This window comes from Schistocerca piceifrons, chromosome 1 (assembly GCF_021461385.2).
Source record: "Schistocerca piceifrons isolate TAMUIC-IGC-003096 chromosome 1, iqSchPice1.1, whole genome shotgun sequence".
NCBI lineage: Eukaryota > Metazoa > Arthropoda > Insecta > Orthoptera > Acrididae > Schistocerca > Schistocerca piceifrons.
This window is the reverse complement of record NC_060138.1, coordinates 842,647,479-842,657,208: the sequence shown is the minus strand read 5'-3', so window position 1 is coordinate 842,657,208 and position 9,730 is coordinate 842,647,479.

Below are 9,730 nucleotides of genomic sequence, written 5' to 3'. Positions count from 1 at the left end.
CAGCCAACGCGACTTTGAACCATGTTGCCAATTACCATGTTTTGAAATAGGTCTTACAAAAATAATAGTATATCTTTCACTTCATAGTATAGTCACATTGCTGTCAGTAAGAGAAATTTTCTAAACAGCAATGAAGATTGATTAAAATGGGAAAATGCTGCGGCAGGAGTGCGGAGGCTCCCAAAAAAACCAGGCACAGTGAGATCTCACATGAGCTAAACACGGTCCCATTCCATTCCATACCATAATGTCTAAAGCTCTAACTGGAGGTCGTTGAACTGTTCAGTAACTGAGCAAGGTAGCGCAGTGGTTAGTACATTGAACTTGCATTTGGCGGAATGGCAGCACAGTTCAAGCTTCTGCCACTCGTCGGTGCTGCAGTCGCTGAGAACTCCAAGAAGATGTAGGCAGGAAATTAAAAGATGCAAGATGGCGGTAGTGTGGTATTTAAAAAATGTGAGATGGCGGTGATGTGAACTCTAAATAACCAAGATCACGAGCCCAGTTGTGCTTTTTATCGCTACCTCCTCCACTTCTCCCCGCCTCCCCCCCTTCTCCAACTGCGTTCAGTGTAGTTTTGAAAAAGAGACAGCCAATCACAATATGGTATTTTAGTGGGTATTAAAATTAGACGTGGCTGTGAAATTAAGTAAGCTTCATTTGAATTACGCGACAATGGAGCAAAGATCAAAGATACACAGTATTAAAAAAAGGTTATGTAAGCTTCACTTGAATAGGTATCATGTTCAAAGATATTTGCTTTTGAATGCGTAACTGACGCTATTACGCACACACACACACACACACACACACACACACACACACACACACACACATACTGCATAATGCTCCGCCTCTGTAAGTACCATACTGTCTCATCATTACATTTCATCTCAAATATGTGTGCACAATATTTCCATATCTATCTCATCATCATGTCTCTCTGATTTATACACCACAGAAACTTGCCTCTCTCTCCACCTCTGCCTCATCCACAAGAGCCGACTCCATGGGGCCTGAGGGGGACCGAGCCCCCTCAAAAAATCGTTTGGGGGAAGGGGGCGGAGTTTCCCCAATAATTTAAGAAAATTATTAGTTATATTATGCTTTGTAAAATGACAAAATTATGTTGGAATTTTTTATTTTCCTTTTTGACAATAGTTACCTTTTAAAATACGAGGGCTATCCACAAAGTACATTACGTTTTGGAATTAAAAATAAATAAAGTATTGGAAAACTTTTTTATTATATGCAGATGAAAGCCACACTTAAATATTACTTTTCTACATAGTTGCCATTTAAATTAAGGCACTTATCGTAGCGATGGACGAGCTCGGAAATTCTTTCGTCGTAAAATTCGAGCGCCTGCGCCTTCAACCACGTGGCGACTGTCTTTTGGGACAGAAAAGGTGTGATTTTTGTGGATTTCCTGGAAAGAGGCACTACAATAAACTCTCAAAGGTATTGCCAAACTCTGTACAACCTCAGAAGAGCAATACAAAACAAGTGCAGGGGAAAGTTGGGCTCAAAGATCTTGCTGATTCACGACAACGCCCGGGCCCACACGGCAAATGCCACTCGTGAAGTTCTCGAATCCTTTAAGTGGGAGTTGTTTCTTCATCCTACGTACAGTCCCGACCTGGCACCGAGCGACTTCCACTTATTCCCAGCAATGAAGAAGTGGTTGGCTATGCAGCGTTTTGATGACGACGCACAGCTTCAAGAAGAGGTAACCACTTGGTTGAAGGCGCGGGCGGCCGAATTTTAGGACGAAGGAATTTCCAAGCTCGTCCATCGCTACGATAAGTGCCTTAATTTAAATGGCAACTATGTAGAAAAGTAGTATTTAAGTGTGGCTTTCATCTGTATATAATAAAAAAATTTCCAATACTTTATTTATTTTTAATTCCAAAACGTAATGTACTTTGTGGATAGCCTTCGTACTATCAGTAATGAGTTAAAACAAATAATTGTTATGGTAGTAAGCAGGTTAACTGAAAACGAGTGGTGTGACTCATGATAGTGTTACGGTGCTGCGGGCACACTTAGGATTTGTCCCAGCGCGCGAGCCGTCGGGTAAAGTCTGGCGCCGGCGGGCCAGCGCTGCTGCCGCGGCGACATCAAATGGACTGGAGCAGAAGCGCCTGGAACCCTCAGCCTCGCATCGCCTTGACGCTTTGAGACATTACGACGCCGCTGCTCTAGAAAGTCAGCCCTGCTGTCGCAGTCATTCAGTGTGGGTAGTTCAGTGCATGCTGCGGACGTGTTTAGTGTTCCGGCTTTAGTTTCTAGCGGACTATTTTATCATCATCATCATCTTGGACAGTTTCCAGCCACTGGCTGGGTCTGTCGGGAACACAAGCCTCTCCATCGTGTTCTGTCTTTCCACCATTCCCCCTCTTCCACCCTCATCCAGTTCTCTCCTCTTCTCGTCACACATTCCTTCACTCCCTTCACCCATCTATCTCTTGGTCTTCCTCTGGGCCTCTTCCCCTCCAGTTGCAGATCAAACATCCTCTTTGGAATTCTTCCCTCATCCATTCTCTTCATGTGTCCATACCACTGCAGTCTTGATTTTTCTATCCTGTCCTGTACTGGTTCCTCCTTTAGTCTTTCCCTCACATACACATTTCGCAATCTGTCTCGTCTTGTTACACCCAACCTGCTCCTCTGGAACTTCATTTCACTAGCCTGTATTCTACTTTTGTCGCTTTTGTGCATTACCCATGTCTCACTTCCGTATGCCAATATGGGGACAAAGTAGGTTCGGTATATAATTCCCTTGGATTTCTGTGGCACCTCCTTGCTCCAAATAAGCCCCCTAATGCATTTGTAGAACTGCCCTGCTTTTCTGCACCTTTCATTTATTTCCAATGCGTTTCCCCCCTTACTTTCAATCACGCTTCCCAGGTACTTGAAGTTCTCTACCACTTGTAGTTTTTCCCCTCCACAAGTTATATCCACATTTGGCCTATTCGTCTTCCTTGTTGTGACAATTATTTCACTTTTCTTTGCAGAGAAATGCATTCCATATAGTGCTGCCGTTGCCTCCCATGCATCTAACTGCTCTTGCACCTCCTCCTCGCAATTTCCCCATAACATCAGGTCATCGGCAAAAAGCACTGCTTTCATTTTATGATCTCCAATTGCATCTGACACTTGCTGTAGGATGTCATCCATAACAATAATAAACAATAAAGGCGAAAGTGCACTTCCCTGTCGCAGCCCATTTTCCAGCTTGAACCATGCAGTACGTTCCCTCCCCACTTTCACACAACTCTCACTTCCCTCATACATTTTTCTGACTTTTCGTGTTAGCTCTTCATCTATCCCTTTTGCGTTCAGCACATCCCAGAGCTTGTCCCTACAGATACTGTCATACGCCTTCTCAGTATCCAAAAAGGCCATGATTAAGTCCTTCCCGTACTCATAGTGCCCTTCCTGCAGTTGCCTTACCGCAAATATGAGGTCCGTTGTCGATCTTCCCGGTCTGAATCCGTACAGCTCCTCTTGCAGTCTACTTTCAATACTGCTTCTTATTCTCTTCTCCAGGAACTTTTCATAGATTTTTCCACAGTGGCATAGCAGGGTGATTCCTCTGTAGTTCTCACATCTCCTTTTATCCCCTTTCTTGAAGATCGGGACTATAATTCCTTTCTTCCAATCCTCAGGAATTCTGTTCTCCTTCCACACCACCCTCAGCACTCTGTATAGCCACTGGGTTCCTACTTCTCCTGCTGCTCGTATCATATCCACTGTTACTTCGTCCCAACATGGTGCCTTGCCCCCTTTCATCCTCTTTATGGCTTCTTCCACTTCATTCCAAGTTAGATCATCAATTTCCCCACTATTATCATCGTCTGCTGCCTTAGGCTCTCCATCGCTGTTAGTTACCCGCTTGGCGGCATTCAACAGATCTTCAAAGTACTCCTTCCAAATCTTTTTGAGCTCATGCATTTCCTCCACAACTCTTCCATTATTATCCATGATCCTCAGGCACTCGCTTCTGTCGTTCCTCTTATTTCTTACCATGGTGTAAAGTACTTTTTTGTTCCCTTCACTGTCCTCTTCTAACATTCTTGTCCATTTTTCCATCCACTTCTTCTTCTCCGCCCTTACTATGGTCTGTGCCGCTTTCTTACTTTCCTTATATTTTACCCTAGCTTCCTCTGTTCGGGTCTGGAACCATTCTCTGAAGGCTTTGTTCTTTCGAAGTACTGCCTCTTTACATATGTTGTTCCACCATGGGGTTTCCTTACTTCTCCTCTTTGTGCTAGTTCTTCCGCACACAATCTCAGCTGCCTCAACTAGGGCCCTCTTAAAATCTCCCCATTCTTCTTCCACTGTTCTCTGATCTTCCTTTGGCAGCTTCTTCCTGATCAGTGTCTGGTACTGGGTCCTCCGTTCATCCTCTTTCAGCATCCATGTCTTCAACCTTTTCTCCTGTATATCTGTTGCCCTCCTATCTTTTTTCTCTCTCAGGGTGGCTACTATTTTATTCGTTTACTTTAGTCACTTGGTGTATTGTGAATTAAGTTTGCAATGAAGAAGTTTGTTACCAAAAGGGCGGGCTTGACTGCAAGTCAACCTCCAACAATTATTGTGTCGTCAATTGCTTTGTTGTCTTCAGGCGAGAACCGTTCACAGCCGAAACCTGGGCAACCTGGTAATGGAAGATAATTTCAGAAGTCTTTTTTTGATCAAATATACATGTCTAGAATATGAAGCATCTGCGGAAAATATTTTTTGCAAAACCTGCAAAGAGGCAGCTGCTAAAAATCTATTACAATTTTCTTCAAAAAAAGAAGATGCATTTACTTCCGTAGGGTTTTCCAAATGTAAAAGGGCTTTGGAAAAATTCTGTCTTCATGAAAATACGTTTACGCATAAAGAAGGTGTTCTGACACTAAATTCTATCTCTAACCGAAGTGTGGCCTCCGAATTGAATGAACAGCTAGATAGTGATATGAAGAAAGGCCGTTTAGCTCTTGAGACAATTTTTACTACCGTGCAATTTCTATGCCGACAAGGTTTAGCAGTTAGAGGGCACGAAGATGTAAACTCAATTATTTTTCAATTGTTGGATCTCTGAAAGAATGATTTACCTGAGTTTAAAGATTGGTTAGGGTGATCGGGGTATAAGTGGACGTCCCACGATATTCAAAACGAGATCACTGATCTACTAGGAAAGTCTGTGTTGAGAAAGGTATTTGGTTCAATCAAGAAGACTAAACATTTTTCTATTATGGTTGACGAAACAAGTGATTCTTCGATTCACGAACAAGTGTCATTTTGTATTCATACTGTCGATGATACCTTAATGATCAACCAAGACTTTATTGGCTTATAAGAGACCCCCAACACTGAATCACAAACTCTGTTTAGTATTTTAAAAGACGTTTCCGCTCGTCTTCAATTGTCAATGGATAACTTAAGAGAACAGTGTTATGATGGTGCCTCGAACATGAGAGTTAAGTTCGAATGACTAAAAAAGTTAGTTTTGGATATACAACCAAAAGCACGTTATGTGCACTGCACTGCTCACAAATTAGACTTGGCAGTTGTAGACACTCTCTGCCATCTTACGTCTATGCGATATATAATGGCTTTAGCGAAGGACTTAATAAACACCATAAGGGAATCTAACAAAAGGATGGGACTTTTGAGAAGCATACGCTGTGAGAGCGCCAATGACCAAGCTGGTCTACGACCCCTTTGCCAGACTCAATGGACTATGTGAGCTTCTAGTATCTTGAGAATACTGAAAAACTTTGAAGAACTAGAGTTTTTTTGAAACATTTTCTGGAGAGGACAAAACACAGGCAGGTTACAAATGTGTAGGCTACTTTGAGTCATTGTTACAGTTCAAGGCTTATTTCTTTTTACGTCTTTATCGCCATGCAGTGAACCCATTAAAGGATGTCAATGAAAAATTCAGTGCCTCATCTAAGTGTTGCTGATCTGAGAAAAATACATGAGGGCTTGATTTGTGTATTGAACGGAAGGCGTGTTAGTTTTCAACAGTCTTGGGAATTGTGTTTAAAAGAAAAACCTTCACAAGATGATGATCCTTCGCTTCCTCAGAATCGAAGTATACCAAAGAAGTATGAAAACAACGAATCCAGCTCACCACACATTTTAAAAACCCCAAAGGAATACGACAAAGCTATTTACATTGAAGTTTGTAAACCTGTGCAATCTTGCACTACTGAGCGGTTTGCTTCAATTGGATTCAAACATGACGTTACAGTTGAACGAGAGTGCTTGCTTTTAGTAAACAGAGGTGAAACAAATTTGGAAAACATCGACTGAGTTTTTCAAAAATGACGTAGACATTGAGACTGCGTATACACTTGAATATGTTAGCTGATATCGCTAATGAAAAACAACTGGTCTTAAAAACATGTGTGATGTAAGATAGTACATTACACAAGAGCCTACAGTTGGACAAACGTTATGTGAAGTAGTGAAGTGCATTAAGCTTCTCCAAGTAGTTCCAATCACAACAGCCACAGCAGAACGGTCATTTAGCGCCCTTAGACGGCTGAAGTCATACCTCCGATCAACAATGGGACATAAGCGATTGAACAACTTGGCTGTTCTTCATGCCTACCGAGATGTTTTGGATGAATTCGATATCCGACCAGTCATCAATGACTTCATATTCAGTAATCCAGTCAGACGGTCGACATTTTCACCTTTCTAAAGACACTCTAGCCCTAAGAATGGCATTTAGAGCAGTATTAAAATCCTTATTAAATAGAAAATTAAATACATACGTAATGTTAAATTTTCATTTTCGAAATATTATTACTAGTTTAGCACTGCATTACTATCGTACTGTGTTAGTTATTTTCAAATACTAAAAATTTTTAGGGAGTAAGAGCCAACTAAAACCCGCTATTTGCATACTCTTTGACTGAAGATTTTTGGCGTACTGTATTAACTTTATTAACTGTATTAAAGCATTAACCTTGAGATACTATTTTTAATGAACCCTGAGCCTTATACAAAGCAAGCTCAAATTAACTATTTCACTTATTAATCAAAGTGCTATTACTATGCGACAGCAATATTTTATGTTTTATTCTTTTAATGATAGTTTAGGACTTATTTAAATATAGTTTCAGTCTTGTCAGTGCTATATATTCACTGCTCTGTAATAGTCTGTAAGCATGAGTTTTACAAAAATACCGTACATGTTTATCTTTTGTTTCTTTTTTCAAATCCAAAAAATGTGTCAGGCTTGTCGAGTTTCCCAGAGTGTCGAGTTATCGGGAGTCCAGTTTTCGGGTTTCTAATGTTGATCATATGACTCTAAAATGCTTAAAAAACTTTAAAACTCACTATCTTTCATCTAAAATTTAGAATATTTCCCGGGGCAACCCCCCCCCCCCCCCAGTATGCTCCCCCCCCCCCCCAATACTTTTTATAAGTCGGCGCCCCTGGCCTCATCATTAACTTTCATTTCATATGTATGTGCACACAATATACAATGTTTCCACGTCTGCATCATCGTCATCATCATCATCATCATCATCATCGTCACCATAATCAGTAAATTTCATCATTCGGTATTGCTTACTTTAATGATGTAACAACGTTATAATATTACAGAGAAAATGAAAGGGAAAAAAACAAAGAAATAATATCATAGATATTTCCCCATGCTGTGGTGCACGCAGTATGGTGTAGTGATTAATGTTACTGCTTGGTGTGTTGCAGATTCCTGGTTCAGATCTATTATCAGTTATCATTATCTTTTTTGGAAAGTTCTTGAAATATGTTTGTAATGTTTGTACAGTTGGAATAGTCAACGCATGTATACTAGCGTTCTGGAATATTCGATACTTGTGTATATGACTACACTCTCCATCCACGAGATCAGTTCTCTTCTGGCTGTACAATGGTGTTCATAATAAACATGCTTTCAGTTCTAATCTTTGTACTTCACTGACTACCCTGCCTTCGTATTTGGACTTGATTTTGATTTCGACGTGACATTGTTTGGTGGAGGCTCCAGATACCTCACTTTGAGTCCATACTAGGTTAAATAAATGCCATTGCCTACGAGGACAGGAACCAGATTGCAAGCAGCACATAGTTCTTGAGGTCTGTATATTCCTGAAACACATGGATTCCGAAACAGCAGTAAATCAGCAGCACAGCCGGAATCCATATAAGTTTTCCAGGGGCACTGATCAGAACCTGACGAAATGGCTGAGGGGATTCGACCGAGTCACCAAATGCAACAGGTGGAACGTCGTGATGTGTTTGGTAAATATATACTTTTATTTGAACGTCGCAGCCCAGCTATGTTTCGACAACAGAAAACAGGAGCTCAGTAGCTGGGAAAATTCCACACTGAATTTGGAAAAAAAAAACATTTGATGACAATCAGCAAGTCCACTTACCAGAAGAGTAGGGTCCAACGACGTGGACAGACGATATAGTCATACATATAAAATGTTTTGTCCTTTGCAGAAATGTGAAGTCGTCGCCATTCAATTCCTGGCGCATAGAAATATGGTAAGGGTGCAATCGATGTTGATGTAGCATTCTCAACACCGACGGCTTTGGGATCCCGATTCTCACGCAATTTGTGTGCTACTGATGTGCGGATTAGCTGCGACAGCAGCTAAACACCTACTTGGGCATCATCATTTGTTGCAGGGCGTGTTTGACGTTTCACATGTGGCTGAACACTTCCTGTTTCCTTAAAAAACTAACCATCCGGCGAACGGTCCGGACACTTGGATGATGTCGTCCAGGATACGGAGGAGCATGCATAGCACACGCCCGTTGTGCATTTTGGTCACAATAGCCATACATCAACACGATATCGACCTTTTCCGCAATTGGTAAACGGCCCATTTTAACAGGGGTAATGTATCACGAAGCAAATATCGTCCGCACTGGCGGAATGTTACGTGATACCACGTTTGTGACTATTACAGCGTCATCTATCACAAAGCAAAAAAAGTGGTCCAACTAAAACATTCATATTTCTTTATGTACTACACGAATATGTAATAAAAATGGGGGTTCCTTTTGAAAAAAACGCAGTTGATATCCGTTTGACCTATGGCAGCGCCATCTAGCGGGCCAACAATAGTGCCATCTGGTTTCCCCCTTCAAGCTAGACAAGTTTCGTTCTTTGTAGGTTTTTCGTTTGATGTTTATTTCGTGAGATATTTGGCCCGGTCACTATCAATGGACCATCCTGTATACATGCGCATAAGCACTGCGTCTTACTGGTGTTAAGTAGCATAATTTTACATTAAAGCAATATGACACTTTCTTATAGAAGGCCACTAACAAATGCTACAATTTTAGAAGTTTACATTAAATATAAAATCTGTAATACATTTGTGTAGCACAGTGATACGGCTTGTGGCTTTAGTGTGTAGACGATAACAGATAACAAAGCTTACTTCCCTTACCGAAAAGGTGAAGGACATAATGAATGTATAAAGTTACATTACACATAAAAAGTTACATCGCAACAAAAAGTTACAACACAACATAAAAAGAGAATCTTCTGTTAAACTGTACCAATACCGTTTTTTGGAATACGAACTGTATGAACATGTGTGGTAAGGCCACGAAAAATGAGACCCAGTGATATGAAATGCCAGGAGCTCAACAGTAGAAAAACACATTTTGAGAAAAACGGCATGTTCGCCACCATTGGCGGAGATCAAAAATGGCTCTGAGCACTACGGGACTT